General features: G+C 44.6%; 1 protein-coding gene across 2 annotated transcripts in view; it reads right to left on the bottom strand.

Moving 5' to 3' along the window:
* The window catches only part of CLCN3 (chloride voltage-gated channel 3), a 198,086-nt gene extending 187,928 nt beyond the window's left edge, over nt 1–10,158 (bottom strand). The window contains exon 1 of one of the 2 annotated variants that reach the window (XM_082243985.1): nt 9,972–10,158. The gene's annotated coding sequence lies outside the window, so the exon portion shown is untranslated. The remainder of the gene's footprint in view (nt 1–9,971) is intronic. The other variant, XM_082243987.1, reaches the window with a different exon arrangement.
* Nucleotides 10,159–20,548: the final 10,390 nt, after the last annotated feature.

Here is a 20,548-nt window from a genome sequence, read left to right as displayed (position 1 = left end):
CTTTCAAACAGTTTCTCCCCAGCAAGCGTGCCAGATATGGGGTCAAGATGTATAAGCTCTGAGACAGGGCAACAGGCTATACATGTAGTTTCCGGGTTTACAAATGAAAAGATAACAATGTGGAGCCCCCCAACTGCCCAGACTACATGGGGAGCGGTGGCAAGATTGTTTGGAAAGGGATACCATTTATACGCGGACATTTTTTATACAAGCGTGCCACTTTTTAGAGACCTTTTTGATTTTGAAAGTGGCGCATGTGGCACTGTGCGACCTAATCGCCGGGGGGCTTCCCCCAATGGCTTGTAGATACCCAACTTAGATGGGGGGGGGGTATGGGAGAGAGCTTGCTTGAAGTCTGATAAATTGCTTGCATTGAAGTGGAGGGACACACGGAATGTTTTTGTTCTGTCCTCCATTCACGCAGATACGACAGTCCAAATTGGAGTGGTGACTGGTGTTCTGGAGAAGCCCCTCTGTATCTACGAATACAACCTTAACATAGGAGGGGTGGACTTCAACCACCAGTTGATGGCGCCGTACTTCGCTGCCTGTAAGGCCAGATGCTGGTACAAAAAAAAGTCTCTGTATATTTATTTCAATCGGCTCTGCTGAATGCCTATGTTCTATACGAAGTGGATTCTTCCTAAAATTCCAGGAAGAGATCATCACAGCCCTTCTGTATCCAGAAGGTGCTATAGCTCAAATTCACAATCCAGATGTAGTGAGCCAGTTGCATGGGAGGCCTTTTTCGGATGTCCTCCCTAGTACCCCTACCCAAAGAACACCCCAAAGAAGAGGTCATGTCTATAGGAAACACGGATTTAGGCGTGACACCCATTATTTTTGTCCCTGATGTCCTGGCCAACCTGGTCTCTGCATCCGGGACTGTTTTCGTCGCTACTACACACTAGTAAAGTATTAGTATAGGGTACCGCACGGCACAGTCTAGGGCACACTTTTCACACAGGGTCTCAAAAGTTGTTGGCTATCGCATTTTGAGAGACCCTAGCCTGAAACCGTTTTTTTTTTTTTTTTTCCAGTTACAAAAAAAAGTTTCAAGAAAAAAAAAAAAAAAATTAAATAAAAAAGCCAAACACAGTTGCCATTTAACATTTTCTGTTCTTACTCTACTTTACTAGTCTTTCTACTTTTACTATACTTTATAATATACTGTTATGCTGTAATGTTTTGTTACCCATTGTTTGCTTTGCTGGTATGCCCATCAGCTGCAGCACTGATTTTTTATTCTGACAGCAACAGCGTTTGCTCTCCCCATATACGTAATCAATGATTGTAGCACTGTAGGAGGTGATTTCACCACCGCAGTTAAAAAGAGCATATATGGCGAAGCATAGTGGATGGGGTAGACAGAGGGCAGATCTCCCCTATGCTTTGCCATATTTTTTTTTTTTTAACACTTTTCTTGTCAGAGATTTTTTTATCCACGTCGATCAATGCGAATGGAGAAATCTGCTATGTTCTTTTTTTTTTCCTTCAGCCCATGGGCTAAAGGAGAGAAAAAAAAAAGAAGAACATTGCATGCATGCCCATCATTACAAGTGGGTGGATGTTGGGAGGTCTAGCAGTGGGCATACCACACTTTCCAGCTTAGCTTTCATGTAAAAGCAATCTTAGCAGATAATTAGCCGCTAAACTGCTTTTACAAGCAGTGGGAGGGGACTCAAGTGGTTAGAAGAGTGGGTGATGTATGGCATAAGCTTCTGATATTGGGCATAAAATGCCAGGACAGTTCAAACACCCCCCCAAATGACTCCTTTTTGGAAAGTAGACACCCCAAACTATTTGCTGAAAGGCATGTTGAGTCCATGGAATATTTTATATTTTGCCACAAGTTTTGGGAAAATGACCATTTTTTTTTTTTTTTTTTTTTTACACAAAGTTATCACTAAATGATATATTGCTCACACATGCCATGGGTATATGTGGAATGACACCCCAAAATACATTCTGCTGCTTCTTCTGAGTACAGGGATACCACGTGTGAGACTTTTTTGGGAGCCTAACTGTGTAGAAGACCCCCAAAACCCAATCACCGCCTTCAAGTTTTCTAAGGGCATAAATTGTTGATTTCACTCCTCACTACGGATCACAGTTTCGGAGGCCATGAAATGCGAATATAGCACAAACCCTCCCCCCCCCCCCAAATGACCCCTTTTCAGAAAGCAGACACCCCAAGGTATTTGCTAAAAGGCATGGTGAGTATTTTGCACCTGTCACTGGTTTTGGAAAATGAAGAAAAGAAAAAAATTTTTTTTTTTCCCTTTTCAAATTTCAAAACTTTGTGACAAAAAGCGAGATCTGTAAAATACCTCTCAACAAATAGCTTAGGGTGTCTACTTTCCAAAAAGGGGTCATTGGGGGGGGGTTGTGCTATCTTGGCATTTCATGAACTCCGAAATTGTGATAGGTAGTGAAATAAACAATTTATTCCCTTGGAAAACCTGAAGGCGATTGGTTTTGGGGGTCCTGTACGCGGCTAGACTGCCAAAAAGTCACACATGGGGTATCCTCGTACTCAGGAGAAGCAGCATAATGTATTTTGGGGTGTAATTCCAACAAATACCCATGGCATGCGTGAGAAATATATCATTTTAATGACAACTTTGTTTAAACAATTTTTTTTCTTTTTGTCATTTTTCAAACACCTGTGACAAAAAAATTAAATATTTAATGGGTTCGACATGCCTCTCAGAAAATTCCTTAGAGTGTCTACTTTCCATAGGGATATTTTTTTTTTTTTTTTTTGGGGGGGGGGGAGGGGGGGGGTTGTACTACCCTGCAATTTTGGCACTTCACGAAATGAGATAGGCAGTCGGAAAGTAAAAGCTGTGTAAATTCCAGTATTTACACCATAGTTTGAAGACACATATTTAGACATATGTCCCAGTCCCTCCCCCTCCAACAACCCCTCCCCACTTACCTAACTGCAGGGAGCTTCCCCTTGGAGAGTCCTCTTTTCTTTTGAAATTAGTGTCACTCCAACCACACAGATAAGTAATCCAATCACAGTGATCTGTGCATTGGAAGATGACAAATCCCATCTGTTACCATGGCAGAGAAACTCATAGATGTCAATGGAGCACAAGCACAGTGACATCACCACACCTGTAGTCCACTCTCCAGCCCCATAACAGAAGGTCTGTTTCTCCGTCCAGCCCGGAGGCTGGAGAAAGTATTTTCAGGAGCCTGTGCCTTGCACCCAGAATGCAATGATTATGATTCCAATACAAAAATATAATAATAGTATTTTTTTTTTTTTTTACTTCTGCACAAAGATGCTCATGGCCATAAACCACCAAGAACAGGGACAGATACTTCTGATTAGCTGTGGTTGAGTAACCTGCACAAATCACTGACAGCCTGACCCCGTCCATGGCTGTTCTCATATAAATCGCTTCTTTTACATGCTAAGGAGAGTTGAGCGAACCTGCATGCTGACTGTTTGCATCCAGGGATGCTGATCTGTCCCTTAATACATGCAACTGTTCCATGTGCAATTACATGCAAAGCCTCTCAGCTTGTCATTTCTAAATGCCGAGTGGCCACAGCTGAATGTAAACACCTGGCTGTACCTGCCACAGAAATACCCTGATATGAGTGCTATACAACCACGATTGGCCTAGCCCTTTATATGGTTCTAGAGGAACTAAAACACTCTATGCAAACACTCCATGCATTAAAGTAAATGCCCCACTACCTATCCCAACCCCCATCCCTAAACACCTACCTAGTTCCTGTCACTGCTCCATCACTCTCCCCTAGTCCCACAGGAGACACTGAAGGCACAAGGCAGCAAGAGCCATGGGATCCTTTGAGGCTCCATTCACATTGGTGTTTTTTGGACCTGTGACTCTTTCCACATTCTCAAATCACACTGCAAACGCAAAAGGTATGCTTGGGCGTAGGGATGCACGATTAATCGTTTAAAAAAATAAATTGCACTCTCGATTCACCACCACCCCCCCCCCCCCAAGATCTTCAAACAGCATGTCCTTGAGCCCCGGCCAATGTTTATCAACATTGTTGAGGCGGCTAGATAACTATAAACACAATGCATCTTTTCACTCTTAGGCTCCGTTCACATGTAGGCGTTTTGGGGCGTTTTTGGGGCGTTTTTCTGCTCTAGGATCAGCTCTCAAAACGCCCAACAAGACAAATCCTATTCATTTCAATGGCCCCTGTTCACATCTGAGCATTTTGAAGCTGTATACAAAACGCCCAAAGCTCAAAAAAGTACATGAGCTTCTTTTTGGGCAGATTACAGGCGTTTTCCATTGATCTCTATTCAATCTAAAAACGCCTGCACAAAAATCGCGGTAAAAATCGCGGTAAAATCGCGGTAAAAAACGCCGCAAAAATCGCGGTAAAATCGCGGTAAAAAACGCGCGAAAAACGCTACGCTCAGGTGTGAATGTAGCCTTAGGGTCCTTTCACACGGCCGCTCCGTGTGTCCGCAAATCCTCCAATCCGTTTGCGGATGATTTGCGGACATAATGTAAGTGAATGGCACTGCGGGTGTCAGCGGAATACCATCCGCTGACACCCGATTTTCCTCCTGTCAGTTCTGTTCCGTTTTTACGAATGGAACAGAACCCCATTTTTCCTTCCGTGTAAAAAACAGACAGAAATGTCATCCGCTCCGTGGAAAAAAAAAAAAAAAAAGTCCCGCAGCGGACCTTTCACACGGAGCGGCCGTGTGAAAGGAGCCTTAGATCAAAGGAATGATCCATCTGTAAGTGCCGGTTCACATTTATGCGATGCGGGAAGGCTGCGAATTCGCAGCCTGTTCCCGCATCGCAAAAGCACCCCTGGCAGTTCAGACTGCCATATGCGATAAGCTGGGGGTGTCACTGTAATCTTAACGACACCCCCAGTTTGATCGCATATCGCAGTGCGATCTTGCAGTTCGCACAGGATCGGATCGCACAAGTGTGAACCGCTGTGCGATCCGATCCTGATGCGGCTGCAAAAAAGGGTCCTGTGCGTCTTTGCTGCGGGTGCGGTGCGAATTTAGCCATACAAAGTGTATGGCTAAACTCGCACCGCACAGCCGATCGCATGTAATGAAGGAGCAGTGCTCTCCGACATTACATGCAATCGTCGAAGCCGCATCAGTGTGAACCGGCACTAAGGCTACATTCACAAGTGGGCGTAGCGGATCACGGGCAGAATCGCCGCGATTCTTCCTGCGATCCGGAATCATTGTAAAATCGCGGGACGCCTGTGCGATGCCCATGATTTGAAATGGCACCCGAAACGCTGTGCGATGTTGCAGCGATTTCCGCCTGCCGAATCGCGGTAACATCACGCAAACAGAATCGCGGGACGCCCGACGCCCAAAAGAAGCTCTGCGTTTGGGGTGCCATTGCAAATCACGGGCATCGCACAGGCGTCCCGCGATTTGCAATGATTCCGGATCGCGGGCAGAATCACGGTGATTCTGCCTGTGATCCAGTACACCCACATGTGAACGTAGCCTAAGTGAGGGCAGTTTAATTTCACTAAGGCCCCTTTCACACAGGGAGTCCGTCGGACAGACTCCGTTTTTCTCAGCGGGGGATCGGACCACCTGTCCGTTCTCATCCAATCTGCCAGACGGATGGAAAATAGGGTTTCCATCCGTCCGGTTTGACGGATCGGATGTCAGCGGACATGTCTCCGCTGGCATCCGATGCCCCATAGAGATGCATGGAGCATCCGTTCAAATCTGCCTGAAAAACTGACAGGCAGATCTGAACAGTCCACTCCCTGTGTAAAAGGGGCCTAAGCCTTTTTCTGACACTCGTTGCTTACAAGTTAAAATCAGTAATTTTTGCTAGAAATTTACTTAGAACCCCCAAACATACATAAATATATATAATGTGTGCATTTCTTTTTTAAAGCGGAGACCCTAGAGAATAAAATGGCCATCGTTGCAATCTTTTATGTCACACTGTATTTGCGCAGAAGTCTTTCAAACACAGTCTTTTGGGAAAAAATACACAGTCATTTTTGTATATTGTAAAAGATGATGTTAAGCCGAGAATCCTGAGAGAAATGTGATCTTTATTTCTAAGCAAAAAAATCATGATTATAATTTCTTTTTTTTTTTTGCCAATTATTTTCAATGGCATCTAAAATGCACAGTGTGGATTTTCTGTAAAAAAAAAAAAAAAAAAAAAAAAAAAAAAATCACATGGAAATTGCTGCTTAATGCAACAGGCAAAGCTTGTCTAACCAAAAAAGTAGCAGGAGCTTCTACAGTGCGGTTTGAGAATGCAGGCAGAATGACAGATTGCTAAATGCCAAATTCGAATGGAGCCTCAGGAGAGACAGGGGAGTGTGGCTGTTTATGGACACACCTAACCAGGACTGGCCCAAGACCTTGTGCTGCCTGGGTCCAAGAAAGAAATGCTGCCCCCCCCCCCCCCAAAAAAAAAAAAAACACGCCCAACAAAAGGCCCCCACATCCTAATTTTATATAAATATAACCTTTAGAAAATATTGTATACCGTCATCTTCTTCCATAACTCACCACCGGTCCAGTCCACCAAACACCCACTGTCTGTCCTCAGTCCTCCTGTCACTCCTGTGTCACTCTGTTGCACAGAGCAGGCAAGTATAACCTGATTGACCTTTAGCTCTCACTCACACTTGTGCAACATGTCATGGAATTTGACAGTTCAAAATCGCATGACAAGTCACACCCAATTGCCAGCAATGGAACTGTTTATGTTGCAGCAATTATGAAAAAGGTTCCTATACTACGTTTTGCTGATATAATTGCGACTTGCATAGACGTCTGTTAAATGAAGTTGCAAGCCGCAATGAAATCAGCAGTGCCTATCGCACTAATGTGCAGCTCTGAAAGTAACACAATTCCAAAACCGCACAGGTGTCAACAAGGGCTTAGTATCACTTTATTGTGGGTGCATTTATTAATTAATTTAGCAAAAGGTGGACAGGGGTTATAAAATCTTTGGAAATGTCCTATAAAACGCATAGTATATGCAATGCTGAATTTATAAGGGGGCAATTGTTCAGGAGAAAAACCATTGAGCAAATTAGCCCTGATAAAGAATTATCAGAAAAACATGATGACCCATGAAAGTCCTGATTCACACTGATGCGGTGTGAATCTGATGTGATTTCACTGTGTGATTTCTGTTGTGACAGGGGCCAATTTAACGCAATTTCTGAGGGGACTGAGCATAGCTGGAGATTAAAATCGCATAACTTTTTTTTTTTAACTGGATCAAAAGCGCACCACATTGATGTGAATGGCCTTCATCGGAAATAATGCTTTTTTAGATGACATGCAATATGCTTTTCGAATCGCATGATAGAATTTGCATAACTGTGAACCGAAACACAAAGTGCTCTGTGCCTACTGGCTGTCAAAAAGTAGGGTCCTCAAGATAATACAGTTTGAGGAGTTAAAGATTTTGCAGATATTAGGTGCAAGAAGAAAAACTTTTTATAAATATTTTAGTGTAATGCGCAATTGTGATTTATGACTCGCCAGTTCCAATCACCAGTGTAATGTGTATTCTTACAGTCTATAAACTTGAGAACAAAAAATAAATTAAAAAAAAAAAAAAAAAAAAAAAAAATCAGACAAGTGTCTTTTTCAGAACTGTTTTTTTGTTTTTGTTTTTAAAACAAATAAAGTTTATCATTCATTTCAGTTCACTTTTTTTTTTCCTCATATAATTTAAAGGGTAATTCCACTTTCATGCACACACCCATATGCATATACGGGGGAAAAAAAAAAAAAAAAAAAAAAAAGGGTCCTGTACCAGGAATGGGGTGCGATTCTTGTGCAAATCACATGAGGGGTCTGCATCTCCAGTGTGAACCACACAGGCATTTGCTTTAGTGCACTGTTCACACTGCTAATGACTTATAATCAGCATCGGATTGGGTTATGTTTACCAGCAAGAGGATACACAGATGTTTTGTGAATCCCCATGTAGGCAGTCCTATTCATACAATTAAGACTGCATGGACACAACCGCTGCGTACCAATCTGACCTGGGTGTGGGTTCCAGAACTCACAAGGTCTGCGTTCAGGGCCATGCACCTGCAAGGAGCGGTATCTATGTCCATGCAGATGCTGCATACCAATTTGACCTGGGTATGGGCGCCTTTGTAAACTCACACCTTCTGTGTTCAGGGCCATGCACCTGCAAGGAGTGGCACCTGTGCCCATGCAGCTGCTGCTCCCAATCTGACCTGGGTGTGAGTGTCTGTGCGAACTCACACAATCTGTGTTCAGGGCTATGCACCAGCATGGAGCGGCGTCTGTGTCCATGCAGCATCTTCTCCTAATATGACCTGGGTGTGGAAGCCTGTGTGAACTCACACCATCTGTGTTCAGGGCCATGCACCTGCAAGGAGTGGCGTCTGTATCCATGCAGCTGCTGCTCCCAATTTGACCTGGGCATCTGTGTAAACTCACATCATCTGTGTTCAGGGCCATGCACCTGCAAAAAGTGGCGTCTGTGCCCATGCAGCTGCTGCTCCCAATCTGACCTGGGTGTGAGTGTCTGTGCGAACTCACACAATCTGTGTTCAGGACTTTGCACCAGCATGGAGCGTCGTCTGTGTCCATGCAGCCTCTTCTCCTATTATGACCTGGGTGTGGAAGTCTGTGTGAACTCACATGTTATGTATTCAGGGCTATGCACCTGCAAGAAGCAGCGTCTGTGTCCATGCAGCAACTGCGTACCAATCTGACCTGGTTGTGGGTGTCTGTATGAACTCACATGATCTATGATCAGGGCCATGCACCAGCATAGAGTGGCGTCTCTATCCATGCAGCAGCTGCAACCAATCTGACCTGGGCGTCTGTGTGAACTCACATGATCTATGATCAGGGCCATGCACCTGCATGGAGTGGCGTCTGTATCCATACAGCTGCATCCAATCTGACCTGGGCGTCTGTGTAAACTCACATGATCTATGATCAGGGCCATGCACCAGCATAGAGTGGCGTCTCTATCCATGCAGCTGCATCCAATCTGACCTGGGCGTCTGTGTAAACTCACATGATCTATGATCAGGGCCATGCACCAGCATGGAGTGGCATCTGTATCCATGCAGCAGCTGCAACCAATCTGACCTGGGCGTCTGTGTGAACTCACATGATCTATGATCAGGGCCATGCACCAGCATGGAGAGGCATCTGTATCCATGCAGCAGCTGCAACCAATCTGACCTGGGCGTCTGTGTGAACTCACATGATCTATGATCAGGGCCATGCACCAGCATGGAGAGGCATCTGTATCCATGCAGCAGCTGCATCCAATCTGACCTGGGCGTCTGTGTGAACTCACATGATCTATGATCAGGGCCATGCACCAGCATGGAGAGGCATCTGTATCCATGCAGCAGCTGCAACCAATCTGACCTGGGCGTCTGTGTGAACTCACATGATCTATGATCAGGGCCATGCACCAGCATAGATCAGCGTCTGTGTCCACGCAGCAGCTGCATCCCAATTGACAGAGTGGGACTGCCTGCACAGGGATGCATGGAACACCTGTGCAGGTAAACACGGCCCTCACATGGGAGAATGCTCTAGTATGCCTTTAAATGTAACAAATTTCACTGAGAAATCCCCCAACCGTTCCTTCCATTCAGAGGAGCCCTAGCTACATGGCCCACCAGCAGAACACATGTGGTGAGAACAATGCTGGCCTGTGTACAGAGATCACATGACTGGGCAATGGATGCCAGGCTGAGGATGGGAGAAGAGCTCCTGTATATTTCACATGCTATGCCCTCTTCTCTCTGCCTGTGTCTCATAATGGAGCTCACACCCCTAACAATGATCTGAGGATAAAAGTTATCCCTGAGCTCCCCCCCTCCCCAGCCATGTCTGCATTCCTCTATGGATACAGTGCTCTGTCCATCATAACAATGAGTGTCGGTGGATTGCTGCTTGTCATAGCACAAGTCTCTCCTACCTGTCCTATGTGTCCCGCCTGCCGCATCCTCCCCTTCCTCCGTTCCGGGGACCAGTGAAGGCCTATCGGGCCACACAGATGACTCAGTCCGGACTCCCAGCACCGCCGGTGTCAGAACAGTCAACGGGCCTCTAATCTGCCTCTACCTGTGAGGGGAGGAACATCACATCCGGGCGCTACTTCCGGGCAGCTACTGAAGCTGTTGCTAGGGAGGAGGGAGCGTTGCCAGGGAAGGTGTGACATTGAAGCCTTAATCAGCTGACTGTCAGAATTAGGCAGATCGGGCGTCACAGTCTCCACTACAAGTGCCGTGTAAACTGCTGCAGCTGCGTACAATGCAGATTTTAAAGTGTGAATCTGTCATTTCTTTTCCTTCAATAAAAAGGCTGCTCTTCCCTGAAAGTCTACTTTAATAGTACTTTGATCAATAAAAAGAATCTATGAAGGCGATAGCTGATTGATTACATGCTGGCAGGGTCGGTGTTAAACTATTTTGCACCCAAGGCAAGACCAGCTACTTGCAACCCCCCTCCAAAAAAATAAATAAATACAATGTGAAACTTGGCTTGTGGTTCATTAACACCATTATAAACTGCCATTTGGCAGAAAAAAAAAAGGCATTCAGGGGGCGACAGTATCACCTCCTGAACACCTGCTGCTTAAAGCGGAGGTATACCCTAAAAAAAAAAACTTTGCAGCATCAGGTAGAGTAAAAAAACCTGAAAAAGAATTGGATAGTTAATATATTTTTTGTTTCAGTTACCTTGAAATTAACTTACCTTCCTGCCTCTTCCTCCTTATGCGGCCGCGGCCCCTGACGTCACTTCCTCCTTTGCATTGCGTCCTGGGAGATGAGCGTCATCAATCCCAGGATGCAATGGGAATGGCCGGCCGCTACTCTGATTGCCGATCGCAATCTACAGCACATGCGCGAGATTGCGAGATCGGCATTCTGGGCAGCAGAAACCAGGAAGAAGGACACAGCGGGGGACACAGCGGCATCAGACGCCCACACCAGAGATAGCCGCGCTCTTCAATCAATTTTAAAGGTAAGATTTTATCTATATCCCTTTACTGTACACTACTGTAATGTGGGGTTAGTATTAGTGTAATTGGGGTTAGCTTAGGATTAGGGGGGTATTTTTAGCTAAAAAATGTGTATGTGGGCGGAACACCGCTTTAACCTCCTTGGCGGTATTCCCGAGTGTGGTCCGGGGTTAATATAGAGTACCAAAAGCGGTAACCCCAAGCCCCAAGCCCCACTCAGGATTACATCACAATGGTGGCACAGTGGTGTAGTGGTTAGCACTTTCACCTAGCAGCAAGAGGGTCGCTGGTTCGAATCCCAACCACGACACTACCTGCCTGGAGTTTGCATGTTCTCCCTGTGCCTGCGTGGGTTTCCTCCGGGTACTCCGGTTTCCTCCCACACTCCAAAGACATGCTGGTAGGTTAATTGGATCCTGCATAAAATAAAAAAAAATTGAATGTGAGTTAGGGACCTTTGATTGTAAGCTCCTTGAGGGCAGCGACTGACACAGTGGCGGTTCTACATTAAATTGCTCCCCGGGCAAGTCTCCCTCCCATTGCCCCCCCCCAAAAAAAAATAACATGACAACATAACAATAAATGCAGAGTGCCACAGCATTGCCCCCAATCAATGCAGAGTGCCACAGCATTGCCCCCTTTCAATGCATAGTGCCACAGCAATGCCCCCAATAAATGCAGAGTGCCACAGCAATGCCCCCTTTCAATGCAGAGCGCCACAGCAATGCCCCCTTTCAATGCAGAGCGCCACAGCATTGCCCCTTTCAATGCAGAGCGCCACAGCAATGCCCCCTTTCAATGCAGAGCGCCACAGCAATGCCCCTTTCAATGCAGAGCGCCAGCGTTCCCCCCGCGAGACCCGTCCGTGCACGTGCACTTACCTCACTTCTCTTCACGTCTCCTCCGTCCTCCCGCGGCGCCTCCTCCTCGGCCAATGGCGTGGGGTTTGCCTTTCGGCCAATCAGGAAGCGGGAGGACCCGCTCCCTGATTGGCCAGGAGGAGGATCAGTGTGACAATAGCGAATTTTCATTCGCTATTGTCACACAATGGGCGGGCTCGGGGGGGAGCAATGCTCTGCTCCTCGGCTTGGCTGCGGCAGTGCCGGTTTTAGGCATGGGCGAACGGGGCTCTGGTGGCCCGGTACCATTTGATCCACGGACCGGTACCGGTCCGTGGTCCGGGCATGCCGCCCCCCACGTGTCATGAAAAAATGCCGCCCCGGGCGGCTTCCCCATTCGCCCATGCCTAAAACCGCCACTGGACTGACGTGAACGTGCAATGTATATGTAAAGCGCTGCGTAAATTGACAGCGCTATATAAGAACCTTAAATAAAATAATAATAAAAAATAATAAAACTCACATTCCCCTGCGATCCCCTGCTGTTCTCCACAGCCATCTTTCCGCTGTCCTCCCGCTCTGTGCTCAGCAGATGCCGGCACCTGTCTTCCGCTTCCCTTCCCTGCGAGCATCGCGATGCACAGGGGTGGAACCGGCGGCAATTTCAAAAATGTAAATAAACCAAATGACATGATACAATGTTGCTATCCTAACGGATTACACTGTATCATGCCATTTCACCTGGTGGCATTTCCTGTGCCCTGCCTGTGCTTTTCCAGTTCTTTGTGCCTGGAAAATTGAGAACAACTATGGCGTCCAAAAAGCGTTCTTTTTGCGCAAAAGTGATTTTAGACGAACTGGAAAACAGCGAGAGCGAAACTGAGTTATTTGAAGAACTGAGCGATATCGATTTGTGGGAAGATTCATCATCAGGTACAGAAAGTGATGACAGCGACGATTCTGCGACTGAGCTCAGCGATGTGCGGACTTGGTGCTCTATTGACTGGGGTACGGATCAGGCAGCGCCCCCAAGATTCCCATTCACAGGAGCACCTGGTATGAAAGGTGACGTTGACCATGACAACCCCTTGGCTCACCTACAATTATTTTTGACTAATGAGGTTATTGAAAAAATAGTTGTACCAACTGGTACAAAGAGCAACAATGCGCTATGCATCGGAGTGGGAATCAGTGACCAAAGATGACCTTTGGAAATTTCTGGGCCTAATAATTCTTCAGGGAGTGGTAGGGAAACCCCTGCAGAAGTGGTATTGAACAACCAATACTTGCCACTCCATTCTTTGGCACGGTTATGTCAGAATAAAAATGTTCCCTCATAATGAAATATCTCCACTTTGAAAATAATGAAGAATTTGATGAAACTTCTCATCCTGCACCAAAACTAAAAGAAAATTGGGAAGTATATCAAATGTTTCTTCAGAATTTCCAATGGAGCTATGTGCCAGAAAGAGACATCAGCATACATAGAAGTCTAATGACCTACAAGGGAGGGCTCAGCTGGGTGCAATACATTGCATCTAAGAGGACACAATTTGGCGTAAAATCCTACATGCTATGCAAATCGTCAACTGGCTACATTTGGAATTCGGATATTTTAAAACTGCCGTTCAGAGCGGTTTGCAATCAGCTGCGGGACTTACTTCCGCGTCCCGTACATCACTTCCGGTGCTATGCCCTACGCGTTACGTCACGATTGCTCACGTGACTTCTTCAGGTGAAAATATCCGAGGTATTACCAGGGGGCCCCCAACTTGATCCAGATAAGGCGGAATATACCATCATCCCCCCACCATATACACCTCAAGAAGGAGAGGAGGAGAGATCAGATCTTTTATAGATCTAAAGGCGCATTACCTGAAAGCTTGAGGTGAGCATATAGCACACCCATAGGTGAGGAGCACCAAAGAGCACCCATTATAATCACAGGGTTTAAAGGTGAAAGAAAGATTATTGAAACACCTGGAAGAGGAAGATCAGCGTTCTTTGTTTCCTCTGATGTTTTGGGATACTTGAGCACTTTATAATATAATTTGGCACTTTATCTCATGCGGTGAAATACACTAAAAGTATATCTTGGTTTATATCTGCACTGAACACTTTATTGGCACATTTATATATTTGTGTAATTTATAATGAACACAATATCACCATAAGCACCTTAATATATATTTTGAAGATCAGTTTATTTATATATTTTTTTATTTTTATATATTTATCAATCTATTTTTATTGAATATTGTACATGATTATACATATTTGAACACTTTAATATTGATTGTTACATGGAATTTATTTTATATCTTAATTTAGAAAATACATAACATATCACATATCAATATTTATTCAGTTTATACTCTGACACAACACATTGAAGATTTATTTAGTTATTTGCACAATTATTTTTATTTATTTATTCATTATCCATTGCACATCTATCAACATTATTTTCACTATTATTGTACATCACATAGACATCCCTTGAAGCACGGTACTTCCCCCCAATTTTTCTGTCTTTTCAACTGTGCGGTTAACAGTAATAAGTACAAGCTGCATTAAGGGTACTCACACCTACATCTCTTAGGACAGCGCGAGATTCACACCCATACATACACAAGTAGTGGTAGACTACAACAACACTATGGCAGGTGTCGACAGAGCCGACCAAGCAATGACATTCTACACAGCTATGAGGAAGCAGCAAAAAAGAAAATTAACTATAAGAAGATCTTCAGACATCTTCTTGATCAATGCTTGTGGAATGCATACATTCTGCTAAAAAAAAAAAAAAAAAATTGCCGAACAAATCTTTCTGAATCACCAAACACCATCAATGGTATGGCTGTGAACTGATCTGGACGTCGTGCTGTTGGCGTTGTCAACCCGGAATGCCTGACTGGTCGTCACTTCATGGACTACATCCCACCAACTGAGAAAAAGTCAGCACCTACAAGGATGTGCGTGGTTTGTTGCTCGTAGAGAGATGACAGTGGAAGGGAAATAAGAAAAGAAACCAGATTCTATTGTCCCGATTGTGACGTCGGACTTTGTGCAGTCTCATGTTTCAAAATATTTCATACCCAATATGTTTACTAAACCTTTATTATAGTGACTAGTAATATCGCACACCTTGTTTGTACACATTTCAGTGTTTATGGTTTGATTATATTGTCAAAATGTTTATACTGCTCTGATAAACATTGTCTATTTATGCAAATAAGCAAAGATCTGTAAGTAAGGAGATTTTCAACTTATTTCCATAAATTAACAAAAATTCGAGATCGTTTAAGTGGCACTAACCTGAAGATAAGAGGAATACAATTTTGTGCAAAAATATACGTATATATTTATAAAATAATTCAGTGCAGAATAATGTCAAAAGATAATTGGTAACAAACACAAAATGTGGAACAAAATTCAATAATATGTATCAAACAGGTAATTTGAGAAATGTAATCAAAGAATATTATTACAGAATATCAAGGTAACCAAAACCCATAACTTCTAGAAAATGATTAACCACTTCAATACCGGGCACTTTCACCCACTTCCTGCCCAGGCCAATTTATAGCTTTTAGCGCTGTTGCATTTTGAATGACAATTGCGCGGTCATGCAAAACTGTACCTTAACCAAATTTATGTCATTTTTTCCCACAAATATAGCTTTCTTTTGGTGGTATTTGATCACCGCAAGGTTTTTCTTTTTTGCTAAACAAATAAAAAAAGACCGAAAAGTTTGAAGAAAAAAAAAGTTTTCTGTTTATGTTATAAAATTTTGTAAAAAGATAAGTTTTTTCCTGCACTGATGAGCACTGATGAGGCCGCACTGACAGGCACTGATGAGGAGGCACTGATGGGGTGGTACTGATATGCAGCACTGATGGGCACTGATATGTGGCACTGATAGGTAGCACTGATATGCAGAATTGGTGGGCACAGATAGGCGGCACTGCTGGGCACTGATAGGCGGCACTGATGGGCACTGATAGGCGGCATTGATCGGCACTGATGGGCGGCACTGATAGGCGGAACTGATGGGCAATAATGGGCACTGGTGGGCGGCACTGGTGGGCAGCACTGATGGGGAGGGCACTGGCAGGCAGCACTGATGGGGAGGGCACTGGCAGGCTCCCTGAGCCCTGTTTGCCATTCCTGGTGGCCATGGTGGGCATCCCTGGAGTCATGGGTGGGCATCCCTGGTGGCTCTAGTGGCACCTCCCCCTAAGGGTCTGCACTGGTAATCAATCCTCTGATTACCAGTGCAGACCCCCCCCCCCCTCTCAGGCGAGCCGCAGATCGGCTCTCCTCTACTTGTGCCTGTCAGGAATGAACTGAGGAAAGCCAATCAATGGCACATCCTATTTATTATGTGACCAGCTGTGATTGGACACACTGGTCACATGGTAAAGAGCCTACGTCAGCTCTTTACCGAGATCGGAGATGCGGTGTGTCAGAGTGACACGCCGCATCACCGATCGCCGCTGTGCGCGCCCCCCAGGGTCAACCAGAGTGCATTATCCTTCCGCCGTCATATGACATCCGGTCAGGATAATGTAACCACCTTCCCGCCGTCATTTGCCTAAAGGGCGGGCGGGAAGTGGTTAACAGCCTTCCATGAGCTCACAAAAGATGGAAACAAAATCTAACAGATTTGACACGTGACTTCTCTCAGCTAACAGATGTTCACATTAGGGCTGCGCATCTTCACTTACCTCACGATTCGATGCGATTACGATTATTAGGGTCGCAATTCGATACGATTAGATTCCGCGATGCATCACGATGCATCATGATTACTACCCAATGCCCATGCCCAGCCCACTGCCCAATGGTTTTCAAAACTTTATAAAAAAAAACAAACAAACAATCAAGCAGTCACAAATAAAAGAATCCTTTTTATTTTCATTTGCTTCAAAGGACACTTTCCTGGACCCTGTCATGGCCTGCAAGCCCTGCATACTTTAGTGCACTTGCACTGCAAACATATAGGAAGGTCTGAAAATGCAAACAGCATAGCAGAGACAGACAACAACACTAGTATTTTACTAGAAGTAACAGTAAAATAAGTAAAAAACTGTAGTAGTGCAGTTTACTGCTTCATAAAAGAAAATATTAATATAAGCCAGCAGGTCTACCACCATTTAAAGTACAACTAAAGGCAAAAATTTTTTGATTTTGGATAAAGTTTTGCCTATAGTTGTACTTTAAAGGCAAGCCAAGATAGAAGAAGCCAGCCAGCCAGCCAAGCTAATATTCTTGTGAAAATGGTCATCATAAATTCCCACAAAACATTATATATAAATAAACAGGCAAAAAATTTGGGGGAGCATACCCATGTATTTCCAAAGCTGCTGCAGCTATGAACCGAAAGACATGTATATTAAAAAAGAATAGCGCGCAAATGCAAAGGAAATTACTACCAAATCTGAAGAGAGTCCATAAATAAAAATGGGGGTTTGGTCCCACCATATGGCCATATCGTGCTCAAGCCCACTACTGCGTCAAAGTACCCCATTATCAGTGGGTCCTACACTATCCATGAAAAAGAGATGAATCCAGCCTTTCTAACCCATGGAGATAATACTCCTTGGTGGGAAAAATGTGCAAATGCACTACAGGGGACTCCTCTGGAAATACATGGGTATGCTCCCCCAAATTTTTTGCCTGTTTATTATGTATTCGGTCTGACCAGACTATCGAGGTTGAGCAGCCCTCCCCACCCCCCACACACACCTGTACTCAATCAGTGTCCACCATCAAGTGGATATAGGAGGAGTCCCCTGTAGTGCATTTGCACATTTTGTTTGTTTCCCCCTCCAACTGCCAGTCAACTCAAGTGAAGTGAGTTGATGGCTGCTAGAGGGGAGTTATACAAATATAAGCTTAAATATCAATTCACTTATGTGAATGGACCAATTTTGAAAACAAGCCATTCTCCATCTCTCCAGTGCCAGAAAAGCTGTAAAAAATATAAAATGTTCCAGGTTCACTGCGATTGTGTTTGCCCCTGCCATTGCCAGTCAACTAAACACAGTGTGTGTGTGTCGTGACTCGTGACAACTCAAAAGCTTATACCCAGCCTCAGCATCAACTCAACACACACACACTGTGTGTGTGTGTTGAGTTAATGCTAAAGCTACGTTATAAGCTCTTGAGTTGTCACGACAGTCAGTCAGTCAGTCACGTTACAGAAAGAAAACTTTACCTGCACTGCACTGAGCAGCACTCTACCATGTCGATTACATCTGTAACTGAAGCCAAGCTAGCCAACAAGCCACCATTAGAGGAAGGAAAATCCTTGAGAGAATAAATTGTAAACTGAAGCTTAACCTTGAGGAAATCCTATGGGGGTCACATTCACAAACTCACAAATATAGTATATTACACAACAATCCACAATTGGTGTATTTATTTGTGATCCAATAAGATAAGATTTACTCGAGGTTAAGCTTCAAATGTACAAGTTATTTCTCTCAATGATTTTCCTTTCTATAATGCTGCACCGTGGCTGGCTTGGTGTCAGTCAGTTGTCTAGAAGAAAATACACTTTAATATTATTTATTTGGTTGAGGGTTAAATGAACCCCTGCCTACTTGCCTAGACACTTTTAGTGTGAAGCAACGGAACGGATTATGGATTGGAAATGGACACATTGGACAGGACAATCTTCAAAAACAAACCATCAGTGCTATAAAGCTATAAAACAAGACGGGTGGTGTGACTGACTGGTGACTGGCGGCAGACTGAATTAGTAATTACTAATTCATTAAAAACGTGAATTAGTAATTATTTCAGTGCTTAGCATTTGGGAACATGTAGGTTTTTCTGTAAGAACACTAGATGATCCACATGCTCAGGTTTCAGACTGCTTCTTTTCGCTGTTATAACATCTCCTGCAGTAGAGAAAACCTGCTCTGCAGATACACTTGTACCTGGGATACACAAGTATTGCTTTGACAGCTGAGAGAGGAGGGGGAATATGCTCACGCCACCATTTCAAAGGGTCCTCAGTGAGAGGCAGAGGTGGGGCTTTACAATATTTTTCCATTTTGTCTTCTGCCTTGGCATAGGGGGTCTTAGGTTCTATTGCACCATCAGTGAAAGACTGGCCCAGCAAAGTCATGAGCAGCGATGTTGTGGCCTTTTTTTTGGGAGGAGAATGGCTGTCCTCAATGGGTGTTTCTTCTTCCACAGTTGCTTTTTCCATAGGCACTTCATCCACATTTGTCCTTCTATTAGATGTAATCTGTGTGTTTGAACAAAAGATAATAGTATAAGAAGAGCTGAACTGACTAAGAGTGTGATTCATTGATGAGGTGTGGGAAACTGCACGGTAATCCATACCATACAGTTCCACTTCCCACACCGCATCAGTGAATCAGGGCATGTTATTACACAACACAATGTAGCTGAGCTTCTAGCTGTCTGGGAGGAAACATGATGAAATTCTAATTACCTCCAAAGATGCAGCCTCCTCAGTCACTCCTCTGTATATCTCCGATCTCTCCTCCTTTGTGAGAATAAAAGGCAGTCCTTTAAAGCGAGGATCCAGTGCAGAGGCTGTATGAAGGATCTTCTTCTCTGCCTCACTGCTGTACCTCTTCAGGAGATCTGTTTTTATGGTATTCTTGATCTCATGGGTCATGGCTGTGTCTCCCATGGTGTCTGTCATGCTCTGGAGCAGTTGTGCATTTAGAGGGGCAATGAGAGACACTGTTGGATTGCGCTCTTCTGACATCAGCAAGGTTGCATCCTTCATTGGCTTTAATGCACTCACAGCGTCCTCTGCATTTGACACATCTGTTTCATTGAGAGTGCAGAGATCAGACTCTCCTTTTCTGACTAATGGAGACAGCAAGGTGGCACAAACTGCAGGTTGTTGTTCTAAGAACCTCTCGACCATGTCATATGCGCTGTTCCATCTTGTTGGCACATCAGTTATTAGCTTATGATTCTTCAGGCCCAGACATTTCTGTTTCTCTTTTAGACAGTGGCTTGCTCTAGTGCTGCGATGGAAGAATGTGGATATTCGTCGCACTCTGGCGAGAAGCCTGGAGAGCGTGGCCCCTTTCAGTGCCCGCTGACATGCAAGATTGAGTGTATGGGCAAAACATTTAACATGAGGAAATTTACCAACTTGAGCTGCAACTATCATGTTCGGCGCATTGTCGGTCACAAGCACTACAGATTTATCAGACAGCTGCCATTCTTCCACGACATGAGACAGTAGCTCTGCCAGATGAGCACCTGTGTGAGACTCATAAATGGCTCTTGTTTGCAACACATGTGACAAGACCTGCCAGTCCTTAGTAACGTAATGTGCTGTTATTGTAACATAGGACTCCGTTGTGACTGAAGTCCATGAATCACACGTTATTGCGACTCGACTGGCTTGGTTCATTGACGCAAGTACCTGAGCTTTGGTGTCGTGGTAGAGTGCAGGTATAACGTTTTCTGTAAAGTGACTGCGTGATGGGATCTTATAACGTGGCTCTAGCGTCTTCACAAGGTAGCGAAACCCGGCGTTGTCCACAACTGAGTAAGGCCGTAGGTCCTTGGCGATGAAAGCTGCCACAGCTTTGGTTAGTTTCTTCCCTTTTTCTGAGTTGGGCGGATAAGTTGACAGAATGGCATCAATTCTTGGCTGATCTGGGTCTAGCAGTCTTTCCTTGG

Source organism: Pelophylax lessonae (assembly GCF_965119305.1).
Source record: "Pelophylax lessonae genome assembly, chromosome: 1".
Classification (NCBI taxonomy): Eukaryota; Metazoa; Chordata; class Amphibia; order Anura; family Ranidae; genus Pelophylax; species Pelophylax lessonae.
The sequence above is the reverse complement of the archived record's forward strand: the minus strand, read 5'-3'. Positions and strand labels throughout refer to the sequence as shown.